The following is a 21066-nucleotide window of genomic DNA, read 5'->3' as shown; positions in this document are numbered from 1 at the left end:
AAAAGACTGACCAAGTAGATTAAATCCAAGTGTCTATTCTAGTTTTTCTTTCATCGAGTCATTTTCAACACTCTTTCCTACCTATGTTTGTGTATGTGTAAAATATACCTGTATATACACACAGATGCACATATATTCTGTGCCACTGTGGCTGCTTGTGATGGAGTGCAGGAGACAGTTAACATGAAGGAAAGACAAATAATTTCTGGGAATAGCAGGGCTACCTACTTCTCTGGAAGAAATAGACCTTTACCATTTCTACAGAATAAGCAGGAACTTTTTAGGCTGGGACCTAGTAAACACCTGGATGGCATTTGGTGTATATACTCAACATTATTAATTAGTAGCAATGTATTTTCCATTCCTTCCTTGTACTTCACAGACTTGGTGTTGATCTTGATATCTTTCTACAGTCTATCTTCTGCCCAGGCTCTCTCTCTTTTTTTTTTTTCTGGCCCTTATTTTTCTGTTGTTATAAAAAAGGGGGATAACAATACTAATGGCAATGGGCTATATCGGTTTGGCTCATGCTGTTAAAAGGCTCTGTGGAGCAGTAGCAAGCTCCCAAGCGGGCAGAGCTGTTCCACCTACTTGTGTTGCTCTCACAGCTGGCTGTACCACAGGCTGCCCAGAGAAGACTGGCAAACAAACAGCTTGGAAAGAGCTTGCAGCTGCCTGTTCTTCTCCCCAGCCTCAGGACAGCCATAAAGTGTTTCTGCAGTGGGAGTGTGTATTTGGAAGCTTTCTTCCAGGCTGCTCCTTTCCTCTCCTGGCTTGGCACCATCTCCCACACAATCGTTTTCCTCAGCCATTTACAGGAAGAACAGTCTGCCTGGACTTGTAGCCAGTATCACTCCCCTCCCCAGGGTTAGGAGCGGTGGGCAGGGTCACAGTACTGCTTAAAATTATGTGGAGCTGGAGATGCAGCTAGGAGCAGCAGAGGGCTTCTTCACTGCTACAAACACCTGGAATATGATTAGCTCTCAGTTCTGCCCTCAGGCTATGGAATGTGGACTGTCAATGTAGCCACATAATGCAAAAAGGTTTCTTGCTGACTTTATTAGTCTAGTTGCTAATTAATAGACCAAATTATACCTTTACCACAATACCAACAGATCTGTACTTTAGTCTGAAATTCTCAGTAATAACGGGCCAGATTAGATGCTCAGCAGTTTTCTGATTTGATAGCTGTACTTGCGAAAGGTTGAAGTGGTGTGTAGCCAAATGACATAGGCAACATTTAGAGTGAGCCAGAGCAGACGTGTCTCTTTTATTCACACGGATAACCCAGGTTGTTAACAAGATAAGGAAGATGTTTGATACTCTTAGAAAACAGGAGTTCCATGCAGTGCTGGTTTCTGCAACAGGACTCTGTTGGTCAATAGAATGTCTTTGTTCTCTGTGCATGGGCCAATAAATAATTCTGCAAGTTGTACCTCATTGAAAGCTTCTGCAGCAGGAGCTCATGCCAGAAGGTCAGCACATCTGTAGTGGTCAAGGGGAGGTGGGCAACAGTTCTGAAAAACGCCTCCTCTTGTTTTGTTCCTATGCACAGATAATGGCATGCTTCTTCCACTGGGTAAGAATTGTTGCCATAGTAATGTTTCCAGCACTCCTTTGGATCAATAGCACAACAGAGGGTTTTTCAGGTATTTCTGTTGTTTGCAAGCCTGCTGTCATGCCCCATATATATATTTCTGTTCCCTTCTATAAAGCTTCCCATAAATTGTTAAGGGCTGAATCTACCAAAGTGTGGATTTAGTCACTGCACCACCACTTTCAGCAGCCACCTTCAACATGTAGATCGTCAGAATCTGCCCATCTGCTCTACACATGTCAGAAGACTCTATACGTGCTGTATGGAGGCCCCTACATAACCTAGCAGTTAGGGCATATCTCAGCATTTGCAGTGAGCTAATTTAGATGTTTACTGGAAACAGTCCCATTCCCAGTAAACAATTTGCAACAGCCATGCTGTGCAGGAGATTTAAGAGTCAATATGAACCATTCATGCTAGTTGACCTCAATGTTGGAGAATGGCTGCAAGCATGATCAATGTGTGAAGACAGGCTTTGGTTAAAGATGAAGCATTGCCACATCTAAATGTTTTTGTGAATTTAACATGGAGAGCTGAGGACAAACTATTCTGAGGTAGAAGTATTCTACTTGCCATATTGATATGCAAGCAATAAAGGAGAGCACAACTTGCTAACAATATATTTTGCATCTTTTTAGGAAAAACAGCTCAAACTCGACTTAGATTTCTCCATGGAATAGTGATTCTTTTACTTCAGTAGTTTATATCTAAACCTTACTATTCACAAGCCTATTATGCATTTTTCTATGCCTAGATTCCTTTACAAAGGGTGTTTACCTACAGATGCTGCACAAGGCTCCTTCAGGTATTACAGTTATTCACTTGTAATTGGAATGGGAACATGCTATCTTCTGCAATTATGTGGTACATTTTTTAAATAGCGACTAATATTTCATTGCCTGCTGAAAACATCTCCAAATCACAAATACAAGTGGCTTCTGCGGGAACAGCGGTAATCAGCACCATAGACACAACTCAGAGAGATTCATTAGAGTTCCCCAGCAATTCCTAGGCTGGTGTCTGCATGCATGTATCACCACTGAGCAGAAGAAAAATGTGCACTACTTCTTTTCCTCTTACCTGACATTTCTCAAGAGATCTGGTATTTCATATCTACTTACTCTCCCCCTTCCTTGCTTCCACCAAAACTGGAGGAGCTATCCTTTATCTTCTGCAACTCCTTCTTCCTTACTGGCAACGAGGCCCTCTTGCCTACATGACTACCTGGCCTTCCAGAAAGGAAGACAAGAGGAGAAGTGAGTAGGGGAGGAGAGTATACATGCCTTGGTTTTGTCATGAGATGGAGTCAGGATGCATCTAGGCTACTGGACACTGGAAAACACTCTCGAGTCCTGTGGTTCGTATGTACTTCCTTGTCTTCGTGGCCTTGTGAAGAGAAAGACAGGGGAATTCAGCTGAGATTTCTTGCTGTGGATGACAGCATGCTGTGATGTTATGATTTTGCCCATGTTATTTAGGAGGTACACACACGTTCCTGACACCCAGCCTTTTCAACAACAATACTTATTGAATATTTTATGCCAGAAATATTAGAGAATTCAGATATATTGTTGGCCTTTCTGATATAGTCCCATCCATCTTCCTGTTAAACTGAAGAGAAGATAAGATTGAGAGTGTGAGGAGAGAGAGACTGAGAAATGGGGAGAATCCCTGCTGAAACAGTACAAACCAGAGGTCATATTTTGCTCCCGCTGTTACAGCCATTTTTGGTCAGAGGGGTTGTTCAGATATAAGCTGGGACTGAATAAAAGTAGTATTAGTTAAAAGCCTGCTCACGTGAAGTTTTCTTAATAATATCATGAGGATCAAGATCCAAGCCCTGAACATGAACAGTCCTGAAAAGGTGCAGTTTTATCTGTTTCCAGCTTGCACTCAGCACCACCAAAAATAAAGTCTGCACCATCCAGGAGATTCCAGGTTTCACAAGTAAATGGATAAATTCATGGGCTGGCTTTTCAGGACCAGAAATGTTGCTTTCAAATACAGCAACTGTAGGCATGCACATCACCTGGTCAACCAGGTCTTTCTGTTAAAAGTCTAGCTGATACCTTAGATCATTTCAGGAAGCTAATTGCTGTAGTGTGGCTTTACTTTTTAGCTCAGTTGCTGTTTGTTCCCTAAGGGAATGCCCCCAAGGCTACCCCCTGGCACTTCAGCCTTTCTGTTTACCCACTCTCTCATCCAGAATTCACCCGCCTCCACATGGTGTTCCTTGGCATCCTCACTAGCACAGAGCTCACAGTAACTCTAGCTTTGCTTTTCTCTGCACACAAGCAAGAAAAATGCCTGCGTATAATTCAACATGCGAGTGCCCTGCCACCTGGCCAGAGGCAGACTGTAAGGCACTGCTAAATAGATTCCAGAGCTTCCACACTGTCCTACCAGCTTTCCTCGTTCAGGCAGCTCATTGCATTCAGGAATCATGCTGGTTTTTTCTGCTGTCCCCTGCAGTTTGGCAGAAGCATCCTCTGAGGAGTCCTAGCAAGAGCTAATGCTTATTAACTCCTCCTCAGATATCCATGGGTCTGGATGCACTGAGATACCATGGTAATGAGAGCATTAAGAGCATCTAGGCAGACAAACAGACAGACAGTAGTGCCACAGTTAAGGGAGAAATTTTGCCAGTAGATATTTCATCAAATTAACTGTTGTGTATTCTGAACAGAGAAGCATGACTATGCAACCTGAGTGTATGGTGAACTTAGTGGTTGCCTGCTATGACAGCTTTTATATGATATCACAGAGCCTCTGGCAAATACGCAATTAACAAGACACTTAAAAAATTAAAACATCGAGCATTTGACAAGCTGTGTTATTAAAAGGGCTTCTTCAATAGTACAGGGTTTCCCTGGCAGTGATGGGGAGCCAAACCAATCTCCCAGATTACAGTTCTTGAAAGGATGGAATTAAATCACTTTAAAAGACTGCCTCTTGCATAGCCTACCCTTAAAAGTCACTACAACCATTTCTGATAAGGATTTCAAAGTACAAGATCCATTTCTCTCTTAGATGCTGATCAGCTATGCACCATTCCCTTATGTGCATTTGCCTTGATAAAAATAAACCTTGATTGACTCAGGTGTGGAAATTAGGAATTGCCTTGAATATGTTTGCTTGTTTGTTTGTTCTCAAGCATAAATTATGTTTGGACAATAAGGGTGCGGCTCTCCGAAAGGCTGAGCACCTGCAGCTCACGTTCCATTCAGCTGGAGCTATAAATGCCAAGCAGCTCTGAAAAGCCAGGGTTGTAACTGTTCTGCTGGGTGAGATTTATCCAAACAGTATTGATCGACAACTAAATCTCAGTATAGGGCTGCCTTTCCCTTTCCAACCCACCGTGTTTACTCAGAGGCCTAGATTCTGTGTAGAACATTCAGAATAATTTTGTTTAATTAAAAGACTGCAGTGAAAAGAAAGAAAGGCAAAGATATGCCTTGTTCTGCAGTACAATAAAAAATAAGTAAATACAGTTCCAGTTAATTATCCATCACTCAATACAGAGACTTCTACTTAATCTAATCGCTGGTTAATTAGATTGTCTGTTTTATTTGATCAAATCTACTGTAACCAAATCATCTGCATTTGCATTGTGCTTTGTATTTTGATGATTCTCTATTATTAAAAAGGTCACTCTTAGGTCAACTTAGGCCTGTATTTGTTGTTTAATATAACAGGATTTCACATTACATAAACCTCTTTCTGCAGAACCCAGTTTGAGGCTCAGACTTTTAGAGCTATGCAAGTACTGAAGGATCTAAACCCTAAGATTTTCAAAGCAATTAGATGTCCCACTCTGATTAAAAAGCAGTATCTTTGACAATCCAGGCAACATTCAGTGAGGTATTTCCCAGAATCAGCAAGGTATTTCAATGAGGAGTGAAGGACCTAAACGAAAAATACACGCAAGAAAGGGTTTAGGCTCACCATTTCTAACTGAGAGTCCATTCCATTTCCTTGTGGTGAACCCAAGACAGGCCAGGGTAGCGCAGTGCCCCTGTGCCTGCAGTTTTGCTGCTCGGATGATGGATGGTAGTGCGTTAAGTGGTGTTGGTTTGGTTGCATGCCTTAGTCTCTAGAGAGTAAGTCCTGTTTTGGCTCTCAATGAGACTTAGAGCATTCTTAGAGATGTTTTACCTTCCTGCAAACTAACAAGTATGCTTACCTGATGCAGGTGTCTGTCCCAGCTGCCAAAAGCGAAGTGATGCAGAAGCTAAAGCCAGACTAAGAAACATGCTATCCCTGGGTGTTTTAGAAGAATCAGGAGGAAGATGCTTTTAACAAATGGAAAAGATTATGGTCTACAGTTGAGGGGATTATGATGCCTTGGTCCCATATTGACATTAGCCTAGTGCAGAGAGGACACCCTCAAGCCACTCAAGCTGGGATGGCTGATAAGCAACCAGACCAGAACTGGGACACTGAAAGGTTCATAGGACCTGAAAACAAGAATAGTAATGGCTCCCTAAATTTTCCCATGTAAATGTGAATACAGTGGCGTTCACCGCTTCTTTCTAAAGTGCTGTTCAAGACCATGGTAAGTACATGAGGGAAATTTCCTTATCTTGAATTTGTGAGAGCTGGTGTTGGTGATAAGAGCAGGGATAGTATAATAAAGCGTGCTAATCTCATCATAGCAATTCTGCTGTGTATATTGCTCAGGGCCAGCTCTAGGTATAGGCAAAATAGGCAGTTGCCTATGGCAACAGACTGCTGGTGAAACCAGGGTGAGTTCAGGCTCCTGCAGCCGCCTTTGTCAGTACCAGTGCCCTAAAGAGCCAGCCTGGTGGCTGTTGCTGGAGGAATCAGGACACTGTCAGGCTCTTCTCCCCAGTAACAATCAATACAAGAGGAAATGTCCTCAAGTTGCTCCAGGGGAGGTTTAGTTTGGGTATTAGGAAAAATTTCTTCCCCAAAAGGGTTGTCAAGCATTGGACCAGGCTGCCCAGGGAAGTGGTTGAGTCACCATCCCTGGAGGTAATTAAAAGACGTGCAGATGTGGTGCTTAGCGACATGATTTAGTGGTGGACTTGGCAGTGCTGGGTTAACAGTTGGACTCAACGGCCTTAAAGGTCTTTTCCAACCTAAACAGTTCTGTGTGGGGCCATGGCTTTTGACAGCAGAAGTGAAGACCTAAGGGCTTCTCTGCAATTGTTGTCATCCACCGTTGCTCCCCTGACACCTCTGCCATAGCAGAGGTGGAAAGCATGACTCCACAGGACTCTCCCCTGGCTCTGCTGCTGCTCTTTTGCAGCAAAATTCAATATTGCCAGCACTTTTGAGATATCTGGAGCTGACTTGCATTATGAGAGTCCTGCAGGCTTACAGCTGTTTGAGGCAGCTTGAGGTTACCCAGATGTATCTTTATCAGCTCCTCAGAGTGATGGCAACACCTGCACTGACAGAAGTCAGGAAAGTGTCTTGCTGCAGCAGGAGAAACAAGCCAGGCCTTGCAGAAATGGGCAGGCAAAGATCAAACAATTTTTCATGAAATCATGCCAGAAAACTAGGGATATTTCTGTACCAAAACAACACAGACATGGTAAATGAAGAAGAATGGTTGCTGGGTCATTCTAGGAGCTGAGTGAAAGCCAAGACCCACCAGCTAGCAGCCTCACATTTCTAGCCTTCCCTGTTGCATCTTTGACCCAAGCAGAGATTGAACATCATTTGTGTTGGAAAGTCATACTTAATTGCCAGTGCTTTTGCATTATAGAGCAATTTCTGAAAAGTCATGATTTCTCATTGGCAGGTACTCCCATCACCGGCAAGCATCTGAAGAAGTGCTTTTTCAAAGAATTTTATTCCAAGGCTCATGTATTGGTCTGTGTGCATTTGTGTTTACAGAGCACTGAACTGTATTTGCTTTGTTGCTTCATTACTAGAAATATTATCTGCTTCCAAAACAATACATGTTTGGGAAGGGATTTGGTGGGAGGGTGAGGTTGCTCAAAGTTTATTTTTTGCTCTCGTTGCCAATTACTGCTGATGCCTGCTGCTTAAGTAAGTAGGCTGGTTGAAAAACACAGCTCCTTTTTTCCATGTCCATAAATGATCCACTGCCTTTTGACAGTAATCTGTGAAGATGTAGCAAGGGCATAAAGTTAACAGCTGGGCACATACTGACTCCCACCTCTTCTCCACAGGGAATCTCCTGGGCTTAAACAAGGTGAGGTTCAGCTCTGCCTCAACAACCTGCTGCTGGATGTCTGGGAATATTGCATATTCCCTGCCTTGTTTAGCAAGTTTTCCATAGCTGTGCCATCTGGGATTCCTAGTCCTTGTCTTGCCTGAACCACACCTCAAATAATGTCCTGATTTTTTTTTTTTCTTTTGCTGAAGCTTTTTTTAAGTTACAGGGTAAACCCAGAGCCAGCAGAAATGAGCAACATCAAAGCTGGTGGGAATTTAGCAGAGGGTCAACAGCCAGTCAGTGAACAATTCCAAATTCGTCCGTGCTGCTCGCCATTCCTGGTTGCTCACTCCTAAAGATTATGCGTGGAGAATTTGATTCCTTTATTTGTGGCATCACTTTGGAACGAGCAGTAGAGTCGTCATACCTTAGTTAAGATGATGTTGTTCTAGAGACGTCTTTTTCCATCACCCTAGGCAGATGTTTTCTCCCCTTGAAGTGGTACCCGTTCATTGAAAGCAGACTTGCTCCACAGCCTCACTCCTGAAGAAATCTTCCAGCAAAACTCCTCACAGTGTCTCTGAAAACCTTTTCAGAGAGCCAGTTTTTGATTGCTGTTGTCTGCATTCATAGATTCGTGGATCAAAGGCTGGAAGGGACCACTGGATCATCTCTTTTGACCTCCACAAGCCCTTAAATGTCATCACTTACCACTGCACTGAACTCATGTTTAGCTGTAGCCTGTATTCCAGCGGGGTTGCAAAGTTACCGAGGGACAGAGAATTCGGCACTTCTGGTGGTTCATCTCCTCTGCTTTTAGAAATATACGCTGCATTGTAGCAGTGCCTGAGGGAGCCATCTCAAGGCCTGAGGCCCCATTATGCTGGCCCCACTATACATAATTTAAAAAGACAGCTATTGCCCCAGAGAACTTGGAGACTGTAAAGTATATGTGAGGCTAAATATCAAGCAGAATATTATGCAGTTGGTTTCAGGCTGCTTGGCCAAGTGAGGAAAAAATTAAACAATACAGTGGCCTAAAGTAGTTTGAGACCAAGCAGTGAAATGCACAAGGCAGGCATGAGGTTTGCACAAATGTCACAGGCTCCAGAGGAATGATTCAGAGAGGACAGTCGCCCTTAGCATGGTGGTATAATTTATAAATCAAAATAAATAAATAGAACGTGGAGAAGAAATATAAAATAATAATAAACAGAGAAAAATTCAATCAGGTCCCTGAGGATTAAAGAGGAAAAATAGCCTTGAGGAGAGCTAGAGACTGATCTTTTTCTGAGCGCTGGGTGGCTGTGTTCTCTTTGCAAAATGATAAATATTCAAAATAAACTCCAGGCTTAAGGATTTTCAAAATGCCGAATAAAGTCAGCTCCCACATATACAAAATATTAACGTTTCCTGGTGTGTATATTTATTAATCTGATTAGAAAGAAAGAATAATAGACTGAGCAAAATAACGTAATTATGTTCCTGAATGCATGGCTGGAGGTAATTTAGGGGTTTATTTCATTCTTTTTGTCCTCTGGAACATCATCTCAGTTTTCTGAGCAATACGTTTTCCTTCTGGTGGGCCTTCAATACTGGTTGGGATGCTTACATTTTTTTCTCTTATCTCCTCTGGAATATCTATTGATATTTTCAAGGCAGCCTTTTTCCTTCAGACTAAGAGAAGAGTTAAAACCTTAAAATTGTGTGGGCCAAATTCTTCATTTGCACTACATTGGTACCTTTCAGGTCAACTGAGTTTGGTGGACTATCTCCTGCATGATTCCAGTCTGAGAGGAGAATGAGGGCTGTTGTTTTCCTGCTTAGCTCACCAGTGCATGTTGGTAGTCTCTGGCTCTTGGGAACAGTCAAACATCTACTGCTTAGGGTAAAAAATATTCAGCCTCATGTGTTTTCCCTGTGAAGTAGTACATGTTTTGCTGAATTTTAAGTTGACATTGCCTAAGCTAATCAGGGTCCTAGAGCTATTGCAGTAAGGCGTGAGCCATTTAAAATGCACTCAGATCTTCCCAGTGGCTGAGTTAAGGTAAAGTGCTGGTAAAGACAGCAGCCATCTACCCCCCATCCCCCACTTGCACCCTTCATCACTACAAGACATAACACAAAGATTCAAACTGAGGAGACACTGGATTAGCTCCTGAAAAGCACCACTAGAAAGCTCAGTTGGGTGAAACTAGTTGCAAATTAATTCACATGGTACTAACACGGGCACATACAAAGGATTTCAGCTTCTTGCGCTGTTTCTGCTTGGATTCAGCCTTCCAGATCGAGCTGTCTATTGCTTGATGCAGATCCCCTTGCTCACATTGCTTGCTCTAAGTTTAAACAGCTCAGCAAAGGGTCTGTGTGGTCCTGTAGCAGCTCCAGTCAGGCTGACACATGTACCCTTACTTCCTCTGAGGCAGGCAACAGCAGTACTATTAAAGAAGGATCACAGCACAAGAGCAGGCAGATGCAGGGAAATGGGGAACATCCATGCTAAGGGTAGTGTAGGCTGAGGCAGGAGCTTCAGTAGAAAACCTCTGGCCAACTGCTATGCAGGGCAAGAAGCTGTGCTGTAATATTTCTTGCTGAGATGTGATGGATGTTCAAATGCTTTTAAATACGTCCCACTTATCTTTGAAGTCAGAAACAATATTTAAGATAATCCGTAAACTGGCAGGCACAAAAGGCTCTGTGAGCAACTGAAGGAAACAACCGATAGACCTGCATTATCTACAGTTCAGGAGACTCATTGGTGTGGCGGGTGTACATGAATGGTGCCTCTGATTAAATGCCGCCAGCTGTCTGTTAATGTAAGATCAAGATTAGTGGGTTGGCAGAGACACCCCAGCTAGGTCTGGAAGGAGCCTGTCAGTCCAGGCTCAGCTCCGGCCCACCCTATGCACCATCCCCAGCCACGTGCACCCTGCTCAGCCCTATGCACGCTACCCAACGCTACGCGTCCTTTCCAAGGCTGTGAGTGTGGAAGCGCAAGGCATACCAGCTTTGCAGAACAGCAGCTTGGCTCCGGAAGCGATAGCTGGTTGCAGTCATGGTCTCTCCACTTCTTCATGCTTTTTCTTAGCATGTTGCAGGCTCGCTGCCCTGTGCAGTGGATGGGGGAAGGTCTGTGCTGAGTTCTCTCTGTGCCTGGGACAGACGAGTTGAAGCAAGGGCCTGAGGGACAGGAATGAGGGACAGGAATGTGGTCTCTGAAGGGATGTTCTGCCAGACTGCCTGTGTGAGCCAAGGAGCTTCATGCAAAATTCAGCTGACAGGCAAGCAATTTCCTCCTGAAGTTTACCACTGTCTGAGAAGAGGAGAGAGTGCTTAGGCAGCAAGGTGAAGATCATTCTGGTTGCTTTACATGACATACAAGTGACCTGAACAAGTCACTCGGAGCCATTTTCCTCCTTCCAGATGCCTTTACCCTAGGGTAACTCTGAAGGACTTGGTGGAGCTGCAGCTTTATCAACAAGAAGCAGCTGTCTGGATCCCTTGAGCAACATAATGTGGGAACATTAAAAAGGCAGAATTATGGGTGCCAAAGAAGAAGGCAGGTCAGTAGTGGCCTCTGACAGTAACGAGAGAGTAAGAAGCTCTGATGGGAGTTCCTCTCAGCCCTTCCTCATCCAAAGGGCAGGAGCTGTATTGTGGAGCTTTTGAATACACAAAGGAATGAGAGTGAAATTGTGGACTCTTAGCAACCTGCCATGGTTTAAGAGGAACTCTTGGACAAAAAAGTAGGAAAAAACCCTCCTTTTTTTCCCTATAAAATTGAAATAAAGAAAGTAATGGTATATATCAGTCCCTCTAGAAGTCTTCACATGTCCCTTCACTCTCAGAATTCAACTTAATAGGCTCCAAACATAGACTGCTTTAACAGCCAGTATTCTGACATCTTTTGGTGTTATCTAGAAAATGTCAGCAGCTCAAATGCAGAAGAGAAATCTGGCTTCAGGTTTTTTTCAAGCAATTTATTTTTCTTTTTGTCCTTTGACATCCAGTAGCTGCAGGGTGATGCCTCAGTTTGAGAAGTAGCTGTATTAAATGAAATGTGATAAAAAGAGACATCCAAATTCCAAACAGGTTTCAGATTAAGTTTTTGAATATGTAAATTTAGAAACATAAATTTAAATTTAAACTACAGGGGGGAAAAAATGAAGAGCATTTTGGCTGCTTAGAAAATTTAATACAAGATGTTTTCTTCTTTTTAAGGGCTTGCACGTCTAAAATTCCAGGCAGATGGAGACATTGTGAATCTTATATAGGCACATTTTGGTCAATTTAATTTAAAAAAAAAAAGTAAAAATTATTGAGGTGCAGAGTTTCTATACATATAATGCAAGAACAAACTGACTAGCTAGATGTGGACCAGTACAATGCCTCACTATATCTTCTGCCCCTTTGCTTTTCAAACTTTGCTGCCATTTTGTTCTTAAAGGCCTGTTTACTTTGAGGGTTTTGTGACATAGTTCTTTACTGATTCTCAGCTTTCCTTCACTTTGTCATGGTTCCCTTGTACATCTAGACCTGACCTTCTGGCCCATCTCCTACAGTCTCAAATCTCATATCCCTTATGCTACTTTGGGCTGAGAAATTTCAGCTGTGCTTTGCAAATCCAGACCTCTGATGAAAACCACACCTTTAATTTTCTTTCTGACTTTTTTTATTGCATAGCTGTAATCTTAAACTCAGGATGGCTAAACTGATACTTGTTTTTCCTTTATGTGAAATGCTGCCTTCTTCCCATCTTTCTCTGGTATCACAGACGTGTTACCTTTGACTATGTCCTCCCACATCACCTCTAGATTTTGGCCTTTTCATCCTTACAGTACTTGCCCGGAAGCTCCATTTCTTTTGCCATCAACACTTCCTTTCTCGTTGCCTTTAATTTCAGCAATTTTAGGTCCCTGAAGTTCATTTAAAATTTAACTGTTCAGGTCATCGTTCAGGCTTATCTCGGGCCTATTGCTCTTCCAAATGTATTCCATTGTTTAGTCAAAATTTCTCACCTCTGTGTTTAAGGCCTTTCATTTCTTAGCTTCACCATTTCTATTTAGATGAAAGAATTATGACATGATGATGCAATTTCTTGCAGAATGGTTCCAGCCTATTCTGCCCATCAGTCTACCTTTCTGTCTAAAAGATGCATCTTCTTTCCATGATGCATTTTAGATTTTGGGAGAATCTCCATATTCACAAAGGTACTGATATTCACCTCTGCATAATACCTTAAAAAAAAAAACCAAAATGCTTCTGCTCTTAGTTGGCTCAGTGATAATTTTGCTTTTCTATGCTTTCCATTCTGCCTTTCTTTCAGATTCATGACATTTTGGTTCATATCTTCTTTGCCACGAGTCAATAACAGTAATATCAGCAACAAAACCTGCCATCAAAGGAACCTCCAAATCCTGCACCAGCTACATCATCATCAAACAGCAGGTTATCCTCTAAATCGTATCACAGATGCCTCTGCATCTGTGTTTCTACCATACAGCCCCAAATCATATGACTGGCTCTGCATCTGTGTTTCTACCATACAGCCCCAAATCTGAAAGAAACTGCCATCACAGAGTGGTATCACCGGCTGCTACCATAATATAGATTCATTAGTGACAAATATCATTATTCTGCTCAAACCTGCCTTTAAAGAAAGACAGAATTTGTCTGAATTTTAATTTCATTTAGACCTATTAGAGAAAAAGAAAGCTGAAAATCCAGAAAATTTAGTTCCGGTTTTGTACATCCAGAAAATCTCAGTGTTAGGCATAATGTTAAAAAGCTTTATTACCAAGAAATATGCAAGACTTCCATAAAAATCCTTCCAGTGAATGCTTAAGTCTGGGTTTTTTTCTTATTCTAACAAGGTTTAAGGTCATTCAGTCTTCCTCTCTCTGTTAAAATATTGTGTGGATTACCAAAATGTAATTGGCGCTTAAATACCATGCTGCAATTGCCTTAAGTCAAACAGATATGCAAAAGGCAGCAGGAATGTGTGATAAAGCACATTGTGGAATGGAAACTAATGCTTTCTTTAGCACTAGTCTAGCTCAGAGGGCATCTTGGATTCAAATTAATGGACTGTTGGCAGCTGCTTATAAAATTAGGTTCCAAAAGGATAGTGCAAATTTAAAACTTTAATTCCTTGCAAGCAGCTGCAAGGAATCTCTTTCAGCTCCAGTGCTACATGGAAGTGGAAGAAGGTCTGATTTTTGCTCCATGAATGTTTACCTATTCTACCAGGTTTGTCAGTATATTGTACTTTGGATTAAAAGACTTTGATAGCGGAAAGTAATTGCCAAAGAATAACTTGGCATTCTTGTGTGCCCATCAGAGATGTGGATTGGCTCAGTAACATAGAAAATTGTCTGGAGAACAGAGACTTGGCTACTAGCATCCTAGTTGGAGAGATCCAGAACAGGTTTTATTATGTGTCTGTCTTTGCAGAATTATTGTATTTGTGCGTGTGTGCATGCATGTAAAAGACTTGGCAATGATACAGTCTTGGAAGGCTTTTAATCAGCTCAAGGAGCTTAACTTAATATGAGAAAATGTATCAAAGCAAATGTTAAAGAAGTTGCCCTGTCAGTCAGCGAGCAGCTGAAGAGCTGAAGGACAGCATGCAACACCCATTAGGCAGCAAGTGCCAGACTAACAATTGCCAAGGTAGGGGCTGCAAAAAGCCCACAGGCTAATAATTCACAAAAAGTAACGAACAGCTGAGGATGTCTCTACGTTATGTGTCCTGCCCACCACATTCATGTGCTCAGAGAGCGGGTAAGTTAGCTCGTGAGCCAGGATCCAGCAACTAAGCTGCATTCACACATGACTAAAGGGAACCTTAGCGGTAAGAATGTGACATGTGTAGCTTAAATTTATGACGGTTCATCTGCTATGTGAGTGGTATCTTGAATGGAGTCCAACAGCTCTTCCGTCAGCTGCATCCATATGCTATGCATGTGTTCCCTGCTAAGCACATCTTTTAAATTTAGTCTTTGTGGGTGCATGTTCTACACTTTCTCCATGTTTGTGGCTCTTTCGTGTGCATTCTTTAGAAAAATACTCCTGTTCATTTCAAAGGCTGTCGTGAGCTCTTCAGATGCTCTCCAGCCGTTCAGCTGTGACCTCCACCAGACGCCCCGGTGCCCTCCCTCCCCGTTTCACCCCGGCTGTGCAGCAGCCACCGCCACTCTTTGGGCTGCACTGCAAGTCGTGAGCTCCTCGGGGAACCGTTAGCGCTTCCCCGCTCCTTTGTTCGGAGGTGGTGAACATCCTGCTGGTGCTTGCAGTGATGTTTGCCCCCGTTTAAAATTTATAGACTCTCAGGCAGAATGATCTGGATATGGTGACAAGCCTCACCACACAGCATCTTTTCTGGTGGATTTTAAGCCTCATCTGTTGATTTTTTTAATCAACGTTTACCACTAACAAGAAATCCCTTGTCACATTTTTGCCATATGTGGTAAGGAGTGAGTGTTTGTATCTTTGAAAGCAATAGTTGCCTTCCATGGTTCTCTCCCAAGTCTCCAAATTGAAAGAACCTTTCCTAGAAGAAAATGTGAGCCAAGCAGAAATAGGTGTCAAACTACCCAGTAGCACAGTGGTATAGACACAATAGATTAAAAGCCTGTTCTCTGGCAGGCATTTGTTCCTAAGTCTTTTTCTGGAACAGAACATACTGCCCTACACATCAGCAAAGAACTGAAGACACAAGGCAAATAAGAAAAATAGAAGACAGAGGAAATATGAAAGACTCTTCTCACAACAAGCAAACATGGAGGAATACTGCCCTGATATTAAAGACTAGTGCCGTTCTTCAGGCTTGAGAGTTCAGATTTATGAAAGAAATGCATAGCAGTTCCCAGAGGAGGGGGGCAGAAGCCAGAACACTCAAAATGTAATGAATCTGGACACAAAATTATATGTTCACATAAAAATGTTATGAGGAAAAACCAGAACAGTGAAGTGCTAAAAAGCATTGTCTGCACATTCAGGAATTAAACTGTAAGCTAACGTTTGAAAATTGAATAGTGGTAAAGCTTAAAAAGCAGAGGGATTAAGGAATCTGCTGTAGCTCACATGGCAATCTGTGCCAGAAAAAAGTACAGAATTTGGATGTCTTCTGGTTTTAATGACACACAGTTTCCTCTTCCCACAGATAACCCTACTGATGTGGTCGTCTTGCAAGGAGAGGGTGAATTAAAAAATAGCATCTATTCAAATATTTAGCACATGCCCACAGTAGAATTCATGTTACCTAACTTCAGCAGTCTGAAAGTTGGAAATGGGATTCATCTGCCCAAATTTAGATTCCTACAGTGCACACGTCAACAGCTGAGCTAGTCATACTGACTCCTTTATAGGCAATGAAGAGAAACAGGCACTTCTGATGCGTAAGCACATCTCATCCCAAAAAATATGTCTAAAAGAGATCCAGCGAATCACATGTAGAAGTGGCTTCTTCTCCATCAACTATAAAGAGAGCCCAGACTGTTATCATTATGATACAGGTTTTTAAAGTTTGGCAAGATGAATCTCTCTCTGGGTGTCTAAACTAGTTGTTCTCGTTCCCTCATCATGTTGACAAACAGTCACTTCCAGCGGTCTTGGTCATCTTGGTCACCTTCCTCAGCCACAAACGCCTAAGACAGCTGGCACTCTGCCCTCCGGAGGTATTTGCTGCTGGGAGGTGGAAGCCTCTGGGATTGTTGAGCAGTGTGAGCTGAGAGGAACTGAAATTATTTGAGCCATTCCTCATTCCCACACGTCTATTTTTGTGGTTTTATAATGTTGCCTCTGGAGATACGGAAGGGTCAGGAGGACAGTGCCAGGATAGGAGGAGGGGGCTCCAAGGGCAAGTAAAATCTGAATGTCTTCTTTTTATTTACGTCTTGTTTAAGCCACTGCCTTCCCTGAAGTTTTCCCTTTGTCTGTCAGTAGCTACTGCTGTTGGTGCCGGTGAAGAAGGGTATTTTTTTTCAGAGATGCCATGCTGTGCACACATGGCTTGGAGGCCTCCCAAAGCCATCTTGCTTTCTCCCCCAAAGTCAGAGCGTTGCTTGCCCGCTAACACACCCTGTACTGGGGAGAAAATGCAAAATAAAAAGGCAGGGAGGTATAGGCAGGCACAATGGTGAATGGGATATTACAGGTAATGAAACTGGAAATGGCTTCTCTTTTTTACCTCCCTTTGTCCTGTATAGTGAGATATCCCTCAATTCACAGTTATTTCACCCCTGTCTGATTCACCAAGGGATCCCTGGAGTATGCAAATGGTGGGCTGCAGGTTTTTCTGGTCACTGCTCTGCCTTTCTTTGCTCTGTGCCAAGTGAGGCGTGAGGTCTCCTGCAGAGCTCGGGTGTAGCTCTCCGATGTGGCCGCACACATGTATGTGTGCACACACACACAGAGATCATCGTCCTGGGGAAGGTGCAGTGGTGTGGGATGTGGAGGGGCTCATTTTTCATCCTTGAAGGTACTGATAAAAACACTCAACAAAAAATACACCTTTGTTTCACAGTGTGCCTCCAGAAAGCCGTGTTCAGAATCTCACACCTCTTTTTCCTGTTTAAGCATCCCTTAACTACCTGATAGATGCAAAATGGATCTTCATTAAATAGAATTTATCCTGAAACAGTCCTGATTAAGCAATCGTAATTATTGCTGCCTGCCATTAGGCTTAGTCAGTCCTCAGGGAAGCTTCCTGAGAGCAGGAAGACGATGGGGATCTCTGCTTTCCAGTTCAGGGACTCTGGTTGGGCTCTGTGCATGTACAGCCCCGAGCCTGGGGGCTTGGAAGCACAGCACTTCGGAATTACGGATTGGGGGGTGGGGCGGTGTGTGGTGTGCTTTGTTCTGTGCTCCTACAGCAGCTCTTTGGGGTACCCCCTGACCCCAACTTGAGGAGGTGGCGAGGCCAGGCTCCTTGCCGTCAACACTGGCCAGGCGGCCAGCAGCGCTCTCAGGCTGGCAGGCGAGCTCGTAAGCCACAGGGCAGCCTCGCAGCTCTGCCTCCCTGTCCAGTCCTCACGTGCAAGCCGCGGCAGCACTGCGCGCTGGACTCCGCACTCCCGGGCCATGCTGGCTCTCCTCGCAGCTAGGGACAGGGACAGCCTCCCCTCCCTCTTCCCATCTCCCACAGGCATCTGCTGCCTGCTGTCTGGGCAGCAGCTGAGCAGGCAGCAGCAGCTGTAAGGCTCGCTGGGGGGGAGGGGATTGTTTCTTTAATTTCTCCAGGTCCTGTTGGGCTATCCCCACTGGCCACACACCCGCCAAGCTGTGCTCCTCCAGGACCAAATTGTACTTCTGGATTAACCAGTGGCTCACCCAGGAGCTATGTTCTCTGCCGGTCAACTCCAGAGGCAAGGGTGAGGGTCTAGAGGATATCTAGAGAGCACTCAGGACCAAACTGAAGTCCAAAGTCACAATCAAACTCAGAATTGAGCTTGCTGCTGCAGGGGAGAGCAGACATTAGGCAGAAGACATCTGGAACCTTCACTTGGTCTTGTATTTCCCAAGATCTCTTCCATTAACTTTGCTCAGTCTCACCCCAAATCATCCAGCCAGAGGCCAGTGAGACATGCAGACTAAGGATGGATGGGCAGCATGGTTGGAGCTGGCCTTGGGTTAGGTTCCCCTCTGCCAACCTCTCAGTGAGCGCAGAGCACCAGAGGAGCCACTTTGAAGCACGTGGGAATGGCAGTCTCCAAAGGCCCAGCAGAACTGCTCGCTCCATCTTACCACCCTTCCCCTGTTCTCACTCTGATGCACTCGGGGGTGAACACCAGGGTTCATCCAGCAACAGGTCTGCTACAAATGCAAAACAAGGCACACAGAGAGGGTTCCCTCCATGGACAAAGCTTTCCGGGATCCAGGGAGCTGTGCTTCCTCCACTTCCACAGCAGATTGTGCCCGGATCACCACATATTAAACGTGATGACTATTAAAGACTATTCAGTGAGTTAGCGATGTGCTGGGTAATAAAACACACACGCACAGTGAGCATTAGATCCACCGCCTGCTTGTTTCAGGGAAACACCGGTCCTGTGTTCTGAGAAACAGCGAGTAAGAACTCCCTGTTCACTGCTTCCCATGCACCTTTTCTGATTTCCTAGGTGTGACTCTTTCCCCAGGTGGAAAAGAGCCAGCTTTATGGCATCCCAAGGCATTTCTTTTTCTTCAAGGCAGCTCTCTGCAGATCCAAAAGTCAGACCCTTGAGCTGAAGCTCAGACCTTGCTGTTACCCTGCATCTCTGCCCACTCTATATGCCCATCTTTGTGAGGGGAGCTTCTGTGTCTACAGAAAGAGCATCTCCTTTTCCCAGTCCTCATTTCTGTCCTTCCTGACTTTTCAGATTCAGTATCCATAGGTTACAAAGCTGTCTGCTTGCTTGTTCTGCTCCTCTGCTTGCAGGACACCTAATAATAGCACTTACCTGGAACATTTAGTTCTCCAGAAACTGCACAAACCCTGATCACCACACTGGGCTTGTGAAGGAGTTGAATATTTGGCACCGATTTATCAGGACTGGGAAGGCTGAGAGCTCCCCCTTCTGCTCTGCCCCCCAGACCCTGCCTTATGTTCCCACATGGGGAGTCGCACTTGTCCCTAGCTCCTTCACCCCATGCTTTTGGGACTGTAGGTGTTATGCAGGAGCAGGAACTTTTCTGGCTAAAAGAACAATGCTGTCATACTGGTCTAATCCTAACTATGGTATACAGACCCATGGCACACCCAGGAGTAATTTTTGTCATATGATCACAGCATATATTCCCAATAGCATCAAACAGCCCCGCAGCACAGCTGTGATGTTCAAAATGTTATTAAGAATAATTCTGTGGAAAAGTAAAAGGAAAGCTAGGTGACTGGGTAATGGCCATGCAGGGTCAGAGGCAGGGGTAAAGCTGTCCTCAGGACCTCCAGGGGATTTCCAAATGATGCATATTCTTCTGGGACAGGATGCAGGCACATCAAACGAAGCAGCAGATGCTAGTCCCACCTGGGACTGGGACTCACACAGGACATCACAATGAGGCATATCTTACGCAGAATGTCTGTACACAGGCAGATTCCTCCCCCTTCGCTTCCTAGATCATCCTGCCTCACATCTCAGCCTTAGCAAGTGGGATTCACGCAATTTGGAAACAGATTGAGTAGTGAAAAATAAATAAAACTGTAGTGTGTGTCAGCAATGTTTCCTATTATTCCCGGAAGGTAGGTACCAAGCACTACCTAATACTGCTGGCATTAATAATTTCTGCATTCTCCTCTATTCCGTCAGTGCCATGAGTCTTGCTAAGTCTAACATGAAAAGATGTGAATGTGATGGACTGTGCTGAGTTTGCCCAGAATTCTCAATATTCAGCTGAAAATAAACTAGAGCCCTGATGCCAAATCTTCAGTGCTGATGACTTTGCTTCCATCTCAAACAGAAAAAAAAAGACAGATTTCTCTTTTTCTGCTGGAAGTTAGTCATATAATCCTGTAATCAGTAGAGTGCTGGCCTATCATTTTCAAATCAGAATAGATGTCAGGAGGGAAAATATAAAAACTGAACATTCATTGCTCATCCACCATAATCACCATAAATATGTCCTTGCATCTGAGAGCAGAACTGCCAGGTTAGTTTTATTTGCAGAAGTCTCTTCACATTATTTCTTTTAAACCAGGTTAATGTGGCCCAGCCATTTCATCTGCTACCAGACTATTAGCCTGTGGGTAGATCTGACTCTTCCCTCCCCCATCATGCATCCAACATATTTATTTTTCTGCAATTGGTCAGATTTTGAATCTTCCTGTCCAAAGTCAACTGACAGACACCTCCAGCCACCACCGGCTCTATAGCATCTCAGGCTAACCATCCCAGGCTCCACACAGTTGTCTTTTGTATTCTCCAGACTCTACCATATACTGTGCCATCCAACATTCTTCTGACAAAATGCAATTCCTAGACCTTCACCTTGATCTGCACCCTTCTCTCATTCTTTCTGCTAGTTTCTCTCACTCTGTTTAAGTCTTCCTGCCATTGTCCAAGTACAAAATCTTTCCAAACACAGCAGTAATCACATCACTTTCTCCAACTTTCCTTCAGTTCTTACAGACTCCTTGAAGTGCTTCTTGCCCCTTTCATTTCCTTTCCTTTTACCTCTCTTGGGGCAGTGTGTGGTACAGGGAACAACTTCCCACACACACACTTCTTCCATCACCAGCGAGATCTTCCCACAGATTTCATCTCCTCCCTTGCTACCTGCCACAGGTGAAAGACAAATAAATGAAAGAAGTGGCAATGTACAAGCCTTTTCCGAGTTCCTC

This window comes from Falco rusticolus, chromosome 6 (genome assembly GCF_015220075.1).
Source record: "Falco rusticolus isolate bFalRus1 chromosome 6, bFalRus1.pri, whole genome shotgun sequence".
Classification (NCBI taxonomy): domain Eukaryota; kingdom Metazoa; phylum Chordata; class Aves; order Falconiformes; family Falconidae; genus Falco; species Falco rusticolus.
The sequence above is the reverse complement of the archived record's forward strand: the minus strand, read 5'-3'. Positions refer to the sequence as shown.